The sequence below is a fragment of the Anguilla rostrata genome, chromosome 5, assembly GCF_018555375.3.
Source record: "Anguilla rostrata isolate EN2019 chromosome 5, ASM1855537v3, whole genome shotgun sequence".
Classification (NCBI taxonomy): domain Eukaryota; kingdom Metazoa; phylum Chordata; class Actinopteri; order Anguilliformes; family Anguillidae; genus Anguilla; species Anguilla rostrata.
The window spans coordinates 48,358,627-48,375,087 of record NC_057937.1 but is presented as its reverse complement, the minus strand read 5'-3'; the positions used below and the strand labels follow the sequence as shown (position 1 = coordinate 48,375,087).

The following is a 16,461-nucleotide window of genomic DNA, read 5'->3' as shown; positions in this document are numbered from 1 at the left end:
TGACTCCAAGACGCAAGCGGACAAAATTCGATGTAGCCTACTTCATATTTTACTTCCAAATACGGGTCTTGCAGTAGCGTAATGTAAACGATTTAGATAGCTTAACGCTTATCTCGAATATGTTCTGGTGCGTTGAGTGACTAACGCCTCCCATCAGCATTTTTACCCAGTTCGTCGTCACCCTGCCCTCCATCGCCAAAACCTCTCTTTCCATCAACTCCTCCAACTTACAAAACCTCCTTTGTCGCGCCACAAAGCCTTAGATGTACTTCTTTGTGTCCCACTTGTTTCGCTGTCTTTCTCCCTTGGCAGTCGGTAGTGGCCGACGCAGAAGCAGAAGTTTAAATTCCCTTCACGTCTGACTAGACGTGCGAGCGCTGGGTATTGATTGTAAATGTGTTTAAACGGAACCGTGTGACAGAATATGGAAATGCTTCTCCTTGGTCCTTCATGTTGATCTAACCCCAGAGTTGTAGCTACACAAAAGCGAAAGAAGTTTTTTTCTTTTTGTTTAAAAAGCCACAAGCGTTTTCAGCGACGACTATGCTAGACAAACATTTTGAGACACGGAGAAGTAGCTATTGTGGACTTAAAGGGCCTTCAGCTTCACTTCAGCTCAAGGAGGCTATTTAGTGACTTGACATTTGGACTGGTGTCAGTACCAGAAATTAGTTTTTCTAACATCTCATTTCTCACCAAAGACAGAAAACACATGCTGGAGTAAAGGGGGAAATTCTGGATGCATCTTGTCTGGAGCTTCCTTAGAACAGTTAGGCTAGCTATGTCTGTGTGCAAAAAATAAAATAAAAATAAAAATGAAGGCCCCCCTCGTGTGTGAGGTACGTGATCTTTAGACGTTCTTGCAGCACTTGTAGGTGCTCTGATGTTACCTCACTCCTACCACATTGCATCCTCCCAGAGCAGGAAACACATGCAAAGCTCGCGGAGGATGAAACCATTATATTTGCCATATCCTGATCAGCTGGGTGCAGTGATACATCTGTGCATGTGTATGTGTGTATATGTTTTTTTGGGGAGGGGAGGCACTGGTTCTATATTATAATATGTTTTTGTCAAAGTATCCTCACCATCTTTAATGCTGTGGTCCCTTGCTCTGACCAGCCCTCTGTTCCAACATCACTTTCTTCCACACTCCTTTAGACAAATCCTCCTCAGTACAAGCAGCCATACTACATCCGGCCAAGATTTGCATGCAAGCACTGCAGAAAATGACCACATGGTTTCACTTATCTCAAGCAGCTGGGGGAATATTTATGATCTGCTATATCAGGGATGCATGGGCCTTTTGCAGCCAGGTGGTCCATAGGATAAATATATGATTCTTAGAACTATTCATCTCTGTTGAATGGATCTGAATTCAACACACTCTTGGTTTAGAGTGCCTGTGCTGTGTCTTCCAACACTCTGAGTGTTTATAATGACTGGATGTATAGTGAGCAGATTCTGTACATAAAGGTCTGTGCATTACCTAACAGAAGAGGCCAGTGTTCCTAGAGAACCACCTCACATTCATTTTTTTCTCGACTGGACGCCCATACTTCCTGAAAACTTAAAAACACGCCGTATGTGCCACTCATCCACAAAGTGCTCCCGCTGTCTTTGAAACATTCGATTGAAAGAAGCATGTCAGTAAGCAAAAGTGGATATAAGAGAGTCCTGTGGCAAGGTGTTATTTCAGCTTGGTCGCATATATGGAAGCCATTATTATTTGTTTTTCCCAGTTCTAGGAATCTCACGTCGTTGGGTCTAACCACAAAGGAGCTGTTTAGGGTTTACTCAGATAAACTGTTGGGATCATTGATTATTTTGGCTTGTTTTATATATTTTTTCTCTTTACTGACATCAATACTGTTATAGTAAAGGTTGTAACAGATATTCTTAACTTTGAAATAGGATACAGGTATTGGTTATATTTTCTGAAAATAGCAGAAGGGAGCTGTGTGAGGAAAAAAGGGAGCAAGAGAAAAGCAAAAGACTGAGAGGGATACAGCTGTATGTAATAAGGTTGTTTACCAGACAGAAGATGACATCATTCCCAGCTCAGCCACGACAGAGAATTGTACAGTGAATACATTGTCATAGATACAGTACCTCAGACAATATCCATAAAATAGAATACAAATTCTCTGATCCAGACTGTTGCTTGTACTCCTTCAACATTCATGTAGTGGAGTGAAGCTGGTGAAGATAAATATATATGAATGCAAACAGTGGCTATATGTGGAACCACATTCCCAGATCTGTTTTACTCACATGGCACATCGGTGATTTGAGGGACTGATTAATCTGCATAAACTCAAATTCTTTCACATTTACCACATTTCCTTCTTTTTTCACTTGGGATAAAGCTTTCTTCAATCTGACAACAGGATGTGTTTACATTCTGCAAATAAACATGTATGTAGCTGCATACTTCCCGTGGCAATTCAGGCCTAGTAGTAGTACCCTGGGTTTGAAACCTATGGCCTTCTACCCATATGTCCACTTCTGTACCATTATAAGACATGCAGTAAAATCGTGGATTTAACTATCGTTACTACTACCATTGTATAAATGCGTTACTTTGCTGTGCCACTAGAGGTCAACAATATCCAGAAGAGATTTCGCCGGAATGAAGCAGACATTCAATGAAAATCTTTAAATCAGTAATAAGTTAATATGAGTTTAGCTGGCTGCAATACAACTTTGAATAAAATTTATAATTTTATATTTTATACCTTAATGGTTTTAAATCAAAACATGTTTTATATAAATGTAATTATATTGAACATCACACAATCAAATAATAAAATATATTTTTTAATATAAACTGGTCGTTTCTGATACAATCAAAATTACAACGTATGTCATCCCTGTTTTTAGATTTACACTTTAATATGAGTGGGCTAGTTTTTTGAATATACATATATAATCTAATATATTTTCAAAACATCATTTTAAAGGATGAACGAACTGGCGTAATCTCACACCAGATAACCTATAAACGATTTGCTTCTTAAATGTTAGGAAGTTAATTATTGATTGAATGGGGCAAATCTTGAACGTTAAAAATATTTTGAGGTTGTGCCAAGAGTTTTTTCTTTACGTTATCAACGCCATAAATATAATAATAAACAACTTAGAATAGGCCCAGTCTTTAAATTTTTGCTTTGATAGCAGGGACTATGACAAGACAAAATAAATAGGCTACAAATAACAAAATAGCGTTTTGTAACATGATTAAGTGGCTCTCGTGAATGTATCCGCGCTGACCACAAAACTACATAAGCACCGTGGGGCTGACTGCTGAAATGCGCAAACGCTTTATTGTCTCAATATAAAGGGTTTGGGAGACTGTAAGTGACAGGTTAAAGGCCCAATGAAAGACAAAATGCAACAGAGTCCATCTTCGCTACCAACCACTAACTCCAACCAATTCAGTGACTCAAACAGACTTTAAGAGCCGCCCATTCCGGCGTGCTATGTGAACTGGTTCTGAAAAAGAATAGTTCGTTGGAGAGTGTAACAAGTGGGCGGGCGCTTTGCTTTAATATTGGTGTATAAAGTAGGTAAATAGTATTATTGGTAAATTGTTGCACCAAAGAAGTGACGGATTAATCAATGAAGAGGACTGCTGGACATTTGAGCGGATTTACCGGGAACAGATCTTTGTTCTAAGTAATGTTGGTTTGCCTTGTTAACTTGTAAAAGAACACAGAAGAGGCTATGCTTCTTAAAGCGGAACGCATGCATTAAACGTCCAAAAGTTCGAGGTAAGTGACATATAAATTCTACACGGCAATCCAAATTAAACAGTATACAGAAATTTAAAATTTTAAATGTGTGTGAAGTCTCATTGGAATTATTGTTACCATGTATTGTAGTATAGCTACTGCATATTGATAGCTAATTTATTTGGAGATATTCTTTGTCAAACAGCAGCATATTTAATGCCAAAACACTCACGACATTAAGAACAAATGATCACGCTGCATTTTTCGTTATCTATAAATCGTAGCCATTGTTGTTAACGTTCTTATTTACTGGTGTCATTGCCGTTCGTTTGATATCTAGTAGACCCGAACTCGAATTCGGGGCTACTAGAATTAGTTCTCTGAGAGCAGTGTATTTAATCCATATTGAGGATTGTTAGTAATTCCTCTTTGCGCGAATGATATAGCCTAATGTATACTGTTCCAAGCTCCAACGGCATCTTAAGAATGATCATTCACAGTACACGTCTCCATCCCCGGCAAACGCAATATGATTCCTTACAAATGGCTATAGAATCTAGGCCAGTCGGTCCCCTGCTCAGTAAGTTTTCAGGACTGGACTCCTGCCCGATGGTTAGTAGGCTGTAGGCTAGTGAGGAACACGGGGGACTGTAGTTCATTGTTTTAAAACCAGGAACTGTCACATCTTGTTCTTTATGCCGCTCCACGCTCACTGTCAGTTTGGTTACAACATTATTAGGTTTAAACTATATCTACCCAATATGTGTTTCATGTGTAAAGATTGGCCAATTATCTCAGAACTCCAGTTCTCAAAGTTGATATTCCCTGCATTAAACCATGCAAAGTTCTGGAGAGCTACAAATCCGGCAACGCAGGCTGCTTGCTACTTTATAGTTCCATCATTGTCAAATGAATAGTGAATGCAGAAATAACAACGTAGCTAATACTTCTAGCACGTGTTGTATTTTATTATTCTGATAGTCTCTGTACTTAATCTAAAACATTGTTAACACACCTAGTAGATATGATCGTTTATAATATTTAATGAGCAGATGCTCAGCCTTAAGTGTTTTCATGGAAGCGTTACTTTATTTTTAGGAAATTGTTTATGTTGGAGCATATTGTTACAGTTTCATGCTGATAGATCTTATGTGAAATCCTTGGTTCCTTCTGAACTATCAGTTAGTTATACAGAAGAAATGATATGAAATGGAAAATTATGTGTGTTCCTTCACTATTTCAAAACGGATCTGTTTCTACATAGGCTACGTCACATGCATGTATAAGAGTGCATTTAAGGAAGTATATCATATATGGGCCTGGCATTTTCTGTCCTGGATCAATAATTAAGATGTAATTACATTATTCCTCTCAAGCTATCTACTTCTATATGGTGAACCACTAAACAACAAATGCCCAGTCCCTCTTAGTACACCTGCACACAAAGGGAGTATTTGCAAGTTTCAGTCACACCCATATCGGTGCAACGAATAAATACTTGTTTAGTAATTGTTTTCATTTCTCTCCAGTCACAACTGTAACTCTTCACTTCCTTCTTTTATTGCTATGATCAATGGCAATCTGTTTATTGTGATTTTCACTGCAACTGCTTTTTAATCTTGTCACAAAACACATTGCTACTAGCACATGTGTGAGAATTCTCCTAAATAAAATTACCCTAGTGGTCAGCAACTCAGAATGATGACTTCTACAGTGTTGTTAAGAGTGCAGTACAGCTAGTACACACAGACATTTTCTAAACTGTAGCCTATTTTCCACTTCATTTGTTTGTAAACTGAAAGCTGGTGCATCAGATTAATTGAACCACAAATTATGTTCACTCAAGTATACTGTAGAAAATAATAATATAAATAATAATAATAATAAAATTGAAATAACTTATTTAGGTGTTGGTGAATGTGGCCGCCTTACAACATGCTGTCTGGCTTGGATTAGGACTAGTTGCATTACATTTGTGATGTTGAGACTGCACTATCTCTTGTCTACATTTGTGACAAGCAGGCAAGCATAAGGGCTTGAACCCTGCACTCAGCATGTGACAAATAGCAAAACTGAATGGTGCTCTCATGCAACAGAGGATTAACAGAAGACGTTATGTGAGATGACATCCTGAAAGAAGCGAGGGTGTGGCCGATGCTCCTCTCGCACCCTGTGGGTTTACAGATTGAATGCAGATTGAATTGCATGCGTGTCTCACTGATGCAGCTGATACAGTCAGTTACTGCATGTGTCAAAGTGACAGGGCCCCATTGTGGTCCCACCACATAACTATAACACTGGCACTCATACAGTGACTGAAACCCAATTAGGCCACAGTGGTTGACTTTCATTGGAAAGAACGTGCTTCATACTTTATTCATACCTAATGTGTTCACGGTTCGGCTTCTTTTGTCATCCTTTATTTTGATCACGACTTCAAGCAATAGTGCTTCTACCTGTATGCAAGAAGAAGTACATTGAAACATATTAGCATATTTACTTTCTGAATACATTGTTTATTTGATTGGTGTGTGCTTCTTTTCAGCACAACTTATTGTATATCTTGTTAGCCATTTGTCTTGCTAGATCATTGCTGGAGTGGTAAAGATAAGCTACATTGGTCAAGATTCTTGCACTGGGGTTCTTGCACCTACAGCTCCTTAGATCTGAAGTCCAGCAATTTAACCACTACACCACATGCTGCCCCATTAAATGGCAAGTTCATTTGTATATAATTATATAACAAGTACCAGTTTGTTAGATGTGGTATTAACCCAACTCTCTTCTTGGGCCTAAGCTTAACCTCAGCTATCTCTTAACTCTTTCAGACCCAGACTTTTGTATATGACTACACGTGTTAGTACTTACTTAGCCATTGCCTAGAACTTACTTGCAGTTACACTCTGGTTAGTTTTGCAGTTAACACTTCATTTATGGAGCAACCATTATCCACTTCTTGCAAAGTGTGATTTTAATGTTCTTCTTGATGCAGGCTTCATGTACTGAAAAATGCAATACCAATGACAAAGAGAACAATATTCCTTTCTGCAGTTGTGTGACTTTGAAAGATAGTGGCAGGAGGAAGGCTGGTATGGTTCCCCTTTAAAAGTTGAACCACGAACCTCACTGTGTCTTGGCATGGGTGAATAATTGTTTTTGCATTTTCTGTCCTCTCTGTGATTACATATACCCTTGAGTTTGTTGTTGTTAAGACTAGGAGCATTGAAATTCCTTGGGCATGCTTGGACTCCAGCCTCTCTTCCCATGCTGTTCCTAGAGCTCTCTCATACATTTTAACTCGCATACTTCTGTCTCTCATTTTTACCAGCTCTCTCTGCACTTGTGTGGGGCACCAGTTGGCTCTGTCCCATTGCTGGTCTGGGTCAGTAAACTATCACTGTGGTATATTTCTAGGTGCCTGGAGGGTACTGAATATGCAGAATCGTAATTTGTGGTCTGAAACAAGTCTTTGTGTCAGTGCTCCATGGGGGTACATTTTGAGAAAGCCCTGGTTGTCCTATAAAAAGCTGTATCCTGAAGCCATTAGCCTGGCATAATGCATATGGGCATGGAAGCCGCTCCATGTAGCCTACTTTCTCCTAATATGAACAGTTTCTTCATTGTTTATGTTGATTTACATCTGTCCCCTCTCTCCACAAAACTGCCATGTGGAGAAGTGGTGCTAGCTTTCCACAGGGTGGTATTCTCAGTACAATGAAATTCTAGACCTGCCTATGACCTGCCTATGCAGCTTAATTTGAGTTTAAAGTCATTATGAGGGGAGCTCTACCAAAACACAGGCCTGAATAATTTGGCTGAAAATTGCTTTCAAGTTGTCTGATTGCTGAAACCGTTTCACTAACAATCCTCATTTTCAGTTTCTCTTCTATCTTCTTCTAAACTTCTTCATAGTCTGCCTCATGCATATAGGCTAAGCGTTTTCTCAATTTCATTCCATGCAGGGAAAAAATAATGAATATTGAGCATTTCTCATTTGTGATGTGGTGGACCAGGAATCCAAAGTTTTTCGCCTTTTTGAGCAGACACACACAACTTCGTAATGACCATGTAGGCTACTTGGAGAAGATAAGGGACTTGCGGGTGCAGACAGTATAGTTCTCTTCCACACACTGTTACTTGTTTTCTGTTTTCTATTGGGCTCTTGTGGTTTTATTGCTTTGTATATCTATGGTCACGATTCCATACATTCCTGCTTTTCCGGTTTGAAAATATTCTCTGGCTTAAAAGTGGTTTTCCAGTGCTTAACCGTCTTACACACTGACAGATTATATTTGTCTCGCAACTTCCTTTCATGAAATCATCCAGACAAAAATTGTGGTCACGCCTTTAAATGTGGCCCACATTTGCTGTTAAGAAAAGCGTAGGGATGTTGGCAGAGTTTCTCGGATCGATGTCATGCAAACGGCAAAAACAGGCTGGAAAACTTGTCTTAGACACACATCTGTTTGTTGCATAAAGTCACAGACCGGGGTAGCTGGAACACAGCACATGTCTTTGTGTGCGTTGCAATGCACTGCAATACACCCCAGCCTAAGACACAACAGGGGATGCGTTACTCAGCAGTTGCAGTCATGACACTGCCCATTGTAACACACCAACACAGTGGCTTGCTTTGTCCCTGCTTGTGACGTATGATCACAGAATAACTAAAAGGATACCCAGGGCTTTTCTGGTAAAAGGCAATACAAGAGTTTTTTAAGACAACGATTTATGATTTGATTTGTGTATCACTTTGCAACTTTAAATAAAAATACATTTTAGGAAAAAAAGGCCTGAAGTAGTGAAAAATTAGGACCAGGGAATGTCCTAAGACAATTAGCTACATGGATACATTTTTCATGGCCAACCAAATACTTTCCCTGAGCTTTATCTTATCATTGATCTAACCGTTGATCTTTTAAGATCATACAAGAACAGAAAGATGATTTAAGAATGAATAACCAGACACGTGTGGTTCAAGATATGCATTTTGGACCTCTGAAACTGTTCTTCAGTACCTGACCTGTTGCCAAACTCTATTCTCTCTCTCTGAAGTCATGGCTTTTTCTGCTTTGTCACAGAAGCCAGCACACTGCCATATTTAGCTGTCAGTAACCAGGAGAATAAGTCAAACCCACCAAACAATTTGTTGACCTGCATTGCAGCTACAGGGCTGATTGACCTTGAGCCATGACGTGACCGCTTTTATACCTGTAATAGAACAGTGTTTTGTTCTCATCAAATTACCCATGTCAAAACAAAAATTCTGCCCTACTAATCTATGTAATATTGACCTCCATGACCAACGTCGCTTAGATGTAGGCTATAGCCTAAACGACGTCCAAATATGTGGTGGGACGTGCATGTAGGCCCTGTCTCCATATTTACATGCATTTTCATGGTTTTATTAGGTTGGGTGATGGACGGTAGAGGCCTCAATAGCACTCAAGTCTGCTCTAGAGAAAATAGCTTTTTCGAATATACTTTGTGTGCTTGTATGGCTCATATGCTTGTGTAGGTACCGATGGTGAAAGCAGTTGATTTCTGTGGTTCTCGATGCAGCTGTGACATGTTCGGTACGGTCCAGCTTTAAAACCTGGGCATGAACGCTTATCTGGCCCTTCAGTGACCTCAAGAAACAGAGCCCTCCATTATCACCCTGGGCCGTTCCCGGGTGCGTTGGGTTGGAAAGCATGTGTGCAGTAGTAATGAGCTTGCATGTCTAGAGCGTTTCCTGTGAACACTGCCGTTCTGGCTCACAGTCCTGCTGCTCTGTCCTGTGCAGAGTTGCTGACTGTTTCCACACTGTGTGCCACTGCAGCTGATCTCTGAGTCTTTGTGATTGTTTCTTGCATCCTTACCAGTGTCCCATTATGGAAATGAACAAATGTGATTCAGTTTCTAATAATGTCCTTGCCACGCTCATATTGTGGTTATATCTCTCAAGATGAAATGACTCTACAGTGGCCTACAATTCACACTTTGGTAGGCTATAGCATAACTGTATCAAGCCAAAATCATTCTGAATAATAATAGCTGTGCTTATTTGAATGCTACTTGAAATTTGTTTCAGCTGAAATAGTGCATTGGATTTAGATCTTGTAAAACTAGACTATGGTACTGTGAGAGTAACTGTCATTTGATCATAATTGTTACCCATCATTTATTTAGCCAAAAAAAAAAAACTTTCAGTTCATGGTTCATCCATTAGATCAGTTTGCTTTTTTTCCCACTCTGAATTGAATTTAAGTAGGCTATGCTTAAAAGTAACACTTCCAACAATATAGCCTATTTAATATGTGATATATCAATAATATTGAGTGAGACCTTCATTAGTTGATCATATGTGAACAATAACATGTAAAAGAGGTGTTTTTACATGTGATTGTGGGCCTGATCAGATATTCATATCATTTAGTGTGACTTATCAACAAGGATACTTGGGTTATTTATTTTATGGTCTGCTTGACACATAGCTATAGTATCATAATTTTAATGCTTAGTCATTGTGTAATCAGTGCTCAGGCATTTGGTCATTTTTGGGAAAATCTAGTCCCGATAAGTGCTTTTATTTCTAGTCCAATGTTTTAAAGTTCCTGGAATAAGTTGAAATTTTTACAAAACCCCAACTAATCTAAGCTAAGATGTAGTTCTGACCACCCCTTATTTTTTAGAAGCTGTAAGTAGAAATTGTAGTCCACTCTTAACATGCTGATCTTAAAAGATACATTGAATCTTGTGTGCTACTGTCAAAGGGTTGTTTTTGTGATATTTTGAAACCATGCTTGTGACATGGAAACCACAGTGTGAAATCTCTGCACGTGCCGTAGTTTTTAAAGATGATCAATTCAGAAACATTGCATGTGGAGGTAATACTGGATATGTATAAGTGGGTTTCCATTTATAACAAAGAAGAATAGTAGTGACCTACCTTGTATTTAGTCTAGTTTTTTTTTTTTTTTCCATATTTCTACATCTCCATAGAAGGGCACGTGCCACATTTCTATGGTGCTGGTGAATATACTTTACCCTACTTTTGGTTCCTCTTATAACTAAATGATGTTGTGTAAGATACCGTTATAGTAACAAAATGCTGATGGAAAGTGCAGATAGGTATTTGGGGAAGGAAAAATATTTCTTTAATTTATTAGGCTATAGTAGCATGAGATCTTCCTTTTTAAGGATTTAGTATTGAACACTCCCAGAGTTTGCAGTAGGCTACCTCTCTGCAGGGTGGTCAAAGTCTTGCAAGCTACCTTGCAATTAGTAACCAATTTATACCGGAAAAACCTGATGATTTCACTTCCTGTCTAAAAAAAAAAAAGGCTTCAGTCAGATAATTAAGAGGTGAGATGGAAAACCACCAGACCCTGCAGCCCCACAGAATGTCTGAGGTAATGAAAATTAGACACCACTTCCTTTGAAATTTTTAGTCATGTTTCAGTAGTTACCAGAATGAGAGTCCCAAAGCCAGTACTTCTCTCTGTGAACATGGGGACTGTATTATGGCCAACCCTTTGAACTTCATTACAGTTCTTTGCTGTCAGTGTAGTATACCTGAATGGAAGGGGTTAAATGTTTACAATGAAACCAACATATTTGTGTCTGTGTTAAATCTGTATTCATGAAAATCAACACTAGTTTGCCTGGGCTTTACAGTGCATTCTCTTTAAAGGCCATATTGCCAGCCACTAGCCACATTCAGGTGTAGATGGATCGTAGTCTGTTGGAGCCTACTTAGAATGGTGGCTTACATTTTTTGGATATACGTGACCCTGGATCGATTCCAACACTGTCAGAGGTCAACTGCCCTTGACTCTGCCCTTACATGCCAGCTGTCAATACAGCATGACAGAGTGGTGGCCTACTTGCAACTTTTTTTTTGATGCACCGACTATTTTTAAAGTTACTCCTGTGAAAGCCAGCGTGAAAACAAATAGCCTAAATGTAAGCTGAAGGAAAGTAACTGTGTACCTGTCCTACTCATCTCTGTTGTTTGGCATACATTTCTGTCAGGTATGTTGATTCCTGCTGTCATGCTTGAATTATCAGTAATAATTCAAAATAATATAATATCAATAATATTGAGTTAGGCTATATCATTTTGCATCAGGCAAAAATTTGCATCCAGTACAGCAGTGGCGCCCAGTCATGTGCCAGGGAGGGCTGAGGAGTATGCAGGTTTCCAATCGCCACACCTGCGGATTTCACTAATTAGTAACCTCCTCTCTGGGTGAAGCTCTCGCCCCTCCATGGCACATGATTGGGTGCCACTGCTGTGCAGAAATGGCTTCTCTTGGCCATGTGAGAATGGACTCTGCATCAGAAGAGCATCCAGTTACATCTCTAACTCTTTCTCTTACTCCAAACCCCTGAGGATCATGGACTTGGCCATAATGAATGCCTCCATTCAATGGTGGACGATATGGCCAAAAATTATCCCAACTTTTGCCAGAACCTGAGGACTATCAGCCCTATTGAGGCATAGTAGAGCTTGGGCAGATGTAACATCCCAAGAAGACAGAGTCAGGTTGGAAGAATTGTCTCTCTGTCCGTGAGTTCACACACGGGTTCAGGTTAGGGTTTGTGCTGGGGAAAGAGCGTTGGGTTGAGGGATGTCCTAGTATTAGCAAAATGGTAGAAAAATGATCACAGAACAGAGGATGATTACAGGTTCTCCCTCAGCTCTTATTATTTCCCATCTAGCCCCACAGGGGGTTTGCTTTCATTTCTGAAGCAAGAACTGTCATTACCTGCCATGACAACAAGGTCCCTCTACAAGCAGTCTGCCTGACCCCCAGATGCCCCCTGCCCGCTCTGCTGAAGTTTCTGGTCCCACTCACTGGCCACATTCACATAGGACGGGTGTTACCGGCTGTATGTGTTTTCATAGAACTTATTCAGGCTCATTAGACCCCACATCCTTTCCAGCAGGGAGGTGAACGTTATTGGTCTCTCGCCCCATTGACACGCAGCTCATATAATATTTAGTCAATAATGATTTAATTTAAAATCCTCTAGTTTAAGTAATCCTGGGGGCAGTCCATTTGATGCTCAAACCTGCACATTCATTTTAGGAATACCGGTCATTAGTGTGCTGTGTATTCCCATGCAGTTAGGTCAGAATAGGGTGTTAATTACAGTATAAAACTGGGTGATGAAATGAAGCTTTTTTTAAATACACTATTTTAACATCTTTATTTTCCATTTCCGTGTTCCACTCTTCCTTCGTGTAAAGGACAACATCTTGAATCTTTATTTTACCATGGCACAGTGACACCCCAGGCCCCAGCTTCTACTCCCTCCCCCCTCGTCTTTGACCATGTCAAAGCTGCCAGCCAATGAAGAGTTAAAGGCCTGTGGCTATAATGGCCAGGACAGCAGTGTTTGGCCTCCATGTAGGCAGGGCTGGAAGGTGTCCTACACATTGTATGTACGTAAAATGAGTGGGAAAGCCTTCATGTTGAAATGCTCATTTTGTTTTGATTTACAGATTGAAAAAAAAAATGTTTTGATTCTCTTTTTCTTAAAAAAAAATTGAGAACTGCAGAGACAAAACAGTGAAGTTTTTTTTAAACCATCCACTGATTGATTTCAAACATGTGGCTGGAAGCGCATAGTTCAGCTTGTTTTGTTCCGTGTGTAGCATTGTTGCTGTGTTGTCGCCTTTAAAAAAAAATGAAATAAAATTTACCGGCAACAGTGACTGTATATTTTATATTCTTTCACAACAAAAGGAATGGTATTCAGAGAGACAAATGATAGTCTGAGTCCCTGTTTTTATTTCGGGGAGAATGGTAGGTTTGTAAAGGAATATTGGACCGGTGGAGTATAGGCCATGTAGCAGGCATGTCCCCGCCTGTTCTGCTTGCGTGCCCAGCCCAACGCTGTGCTGTTTAGGAAAACAGTTCAACAAGGCCCCTGGCAGAGGTGTTCAGATTGCGTTCTATTGTGGATCGGGCCGTGCCCATTTACTCGAAATGGTGCGCTAAGCCTGGCCCGTAAACCTTGAAAGTGTGCACTTGTGGGTTTAAAGCTTTTCGCATTTTCACAAGCTTTTTAATTGCGCCCCATTTTGTGTTTATTGCGCAACCTCGAGCCTGCTGCAGCCACAGTGCTGAGGTGAGGGGGATATTTTTTCGATGCCTTACTCTTTTCAGCCCATCTAGTGTGTCAGGAAATCCAGCGTGAGCTCTAATCTGCTGGTATTTGTGAATATTTGATTTGATGGAAAAGTTGCAGTGCTGTGGATTGTAGTGTTTTGGCAAGTGCGACCCAAAGTCTGCCTTCTGTTGAAGGTGGAATTTTTACCAGACAGCCAGGTCCCCCAATCCCCTTTTCTCCTTGAAACGCATATCCGCCTGGCAGGGGGAGGGGACAGAGCGTCTGATATGAAGGCAAACCTATAGAAAAGAGGAGGAAAGGTCTGCCAATCATTATAGATTATGTGGCTTTGGTACGCCATTGTGAAAACTACTGGATCTCCCTGCATTTTAGAAAAAACAAGCTTCTTTAATTTCAGCACTCAAATTCATGCGGCCCTGTTGTCCCTGTCTGTTCACGTGACACGGGAACATGCTCTCACTCCCCCGACACTTTCTAAACCACCTTTTCATTTTGCTGTAGAAACCGTCCTGAGAGGTCATTTGTTACTTCTCTAGTGACCCCGGGATGGAAGCTGTTAAACAAACTGTTGGTTAAAGTTCAAACCCTATCCAAACCCCTCCTCCAGCTCTCCCAAGCCCAGCACCAACCCCCCAACCTCCTCCCAACCCCCCTACCCCAGCACACACACTCACTCACACACACACCACCACTCACCCATGGCTGACACAGCTCCCTGGCGACAAAGTGGTCGCAGGCGCGTTCATTTCACCGACCGCAGTTGGACCGGCTCCTCTGCGAAGCCCGTATTTATTGTCTCACGTTTCATTTAAGAGGCACCTCGGGTGCTTCAGCTGCACGAGGAAGTGAAACGCAGGGGAACCCTCTGGTTACACACACCGAGAACTTTCAGTTCAGCCCTGTAACGGTCACGGATGATCAGTGTCTGTGATTGGTGCACATAAAAACCTTTGCTTATTATTCATTGTTACGTTTTTGTGGACTTTCCTTGTGGGGGGAAAAAACATATTTTGCTGTTCTAATGAGTTTTATTAGTTCTGCTTCATGACTACATTTTCTTTTACAACAGTCCACCATGTTCCTTAATATCAGGTTCCAGTAGGGTTGTGGTAGATTCTGGATATTTTGTATTTTGTAATTTTTTTTTTAGTTGCTAGATAGCAATGCAAATGGATCCCCATCCTGATGAACCCTCCCATTCACTTGGAGACTCAATTGCCAATTGTCCTTCGTCCTATGGAATGAACGGCCACGGTCAGCACTGGCACGGTCCAAATTCGATCTGAGGCCATGACCGTAATATATTTACACTACAGTCACTCAGAAGTGATATGAGTGAAGTCACTGCAGAGCTTGTTCTCTTGTTCTGTTACATTTTATTATTTTGCTATCATCATGGTGATTGGCCGCTGTACAGTGTTGCATGATGCTTCAAAAGGAAGTATCCAGTTTAAAGTGTGTCTGCATGCTGTTATTCACCAGTTGTTTTTTTTCTGGGGTGCCTTTTTCTTTTACTTTTGGTAGTTTAATCGTCAATATTTGTTTGATGTTGATATGACTGTGTTATACATTGTTCATATTCCTATATGACATACGGTTGGTCAGTTTGCTTACTCAGATCTGCTTTCATGCCAGTACACAGTGCGTATTTATGCTGTCTCCTGTCTGGTCCTGGAATGTCGGGCAGTAGCCTATTTTTAGCACACGAGAATAAATCTGCAGGAAATGAAAAGTAGAATCATGTTGATATGCTAGATAGTGGATCGATTCTTATCAACCCTTTTATGCCAGTTGAATGTTTGACCACTTTAGTGCAATTGGTTCTTTGCCTGTGGCAGTTACTCTTCCCCCCCCCCCCCCCCCCCTCCATCTTTCATTCTGTGGACCAAGCCAGTCATGTACTTTCTCAAGTAGTTTCACTCATGAAATCATTGCCGTTGGTTGTATTTGTCCACGAGTCTTTCCTTATCGGTTTGTGCCTCGGGTCTGTGTTGCATTGCGTCTTTGGCCACCTCAGAAGTGCTGGCTGATGCCTTTGCAGACTCATTAGAAGTCGCCGGGGATGTCTGAGCCTGTTTGCATTCACTTCAGATCGCGGCCCGAGCCTCCTTTATTTTTCCTCTTCGTCTTGCCAGCATTTGCCCCGCTCTGGAGGGGCTCGCTCTGCAATTAGAAATCCCTGGTACTGACACGCAAGAAGGATCTCCTGACAGAGATATCGCTGAGCTGTTTGTGTGTTTGGTTGGCGTGGCGACCAGACCTAGGAGAGCTGCTGGGTCTCTGATTGGTCAAGCTCCAGCTGTTAGTCGCAGCTTAGGAACCGTGGTACCAAAAAGATGTGCAATTGGCCTTCTCTCTCTCTCTGTGTTTGTTTGTATCTGTGTGTGTGTGTGTGTTGGCCTTCCTTTCACACACATTCAGTATAGGTTGATGACACCTTGGGAGTCACACAGTTCTGATGTTCCATGAGTAACACTTTTGTATTCATAGTCAAATGAAGAATGAACATGAATTGGCTCAAACAATGCATGAGAAGTGATGGTTTTTTTTTTTAGGGAAGTGCAACGAAATCATGAATACAAGCCAATTTACAAGCACTGTC

General features: G+C 40.7%; 1 protein-coding gene across 1 annotated transcript in view; it reads left to right on the top strand.

Moving 5' to 3' along the window:
• The first annotated feature begins 3,496 nt into the window (after positions 1 to 3,496).
• LOC135256155 (A-kinase anchor protein 13-like) overlaps positions 3,497 to 16,461 on the top strand; it is a 101,776-nt gene continuing 88,811 nt past the window's right edge. The window contains exon 1 of the mRNA XM_064337999.1: positions 3,497 to 3,773. The gene's annotated coding sequence lies outside the window, so the exon portion shown is untranslated. The remainder of the gene's footprint in view (positions 3,774 to 16,461) is intronic.